The sequence below is a fragment of the Eimeria mitis genome, genomic scaffold, assembly GCF_000499745.2.
Source record: "Eimeria mitis Houghton genomic scaffold, Emh_scaff2218, whole genome shotgun sequence".
NCBI lineage: Eukaryota > Apicomplexa > Conoidasida > Eucoccidiorida > Eimeriidae > Eimeria > Eimeria mitis.
This window is the reverse complement of record NW_013570545.1, coordinates 4,034-4,451: the sequence shown is the minus strand read 5'-3', so window position 1 is coordinate 4,451 and position 418 is coordinate 4,034.

Genomic DNA, 418 nt, shown 5'->3' with positions numbered 1-418 from the left:
TCCTGGGGGCCCCCTCTCCTTTAGCTTTTTGTATGGGGGCCCCCGCCAGTACCCTCCTGGGGGCCCCTCTAGGGTACCCTGCTCGGGGGCCCCCCTGTGGGGCCCCCGGGTGCTTGGCGAGCCGCCTGAAGGGGGGAATGGGGTCCACTTGCGTGCTGCTGCATGCACTGCATATGCATGCGCTGCATGCATGCGCTGCATGCAGTGCATGCATTTGTCTGTGTTTCTTTCTGCTGCATGCGCTGCATGCACTGCATGCGCTGCACGCCCTGCATGCACTGCATGCGCTGCATGCATGCGCTGCATGCATACGCTGCATGCATGCGCTGCATGCATGCACTGCATGCGTTGCATGCATGCATGCGTGTGTGTGTGTGTGTGTTGCATGCAGATGGGGCTGGCGGCGAGAGGCGTTGAG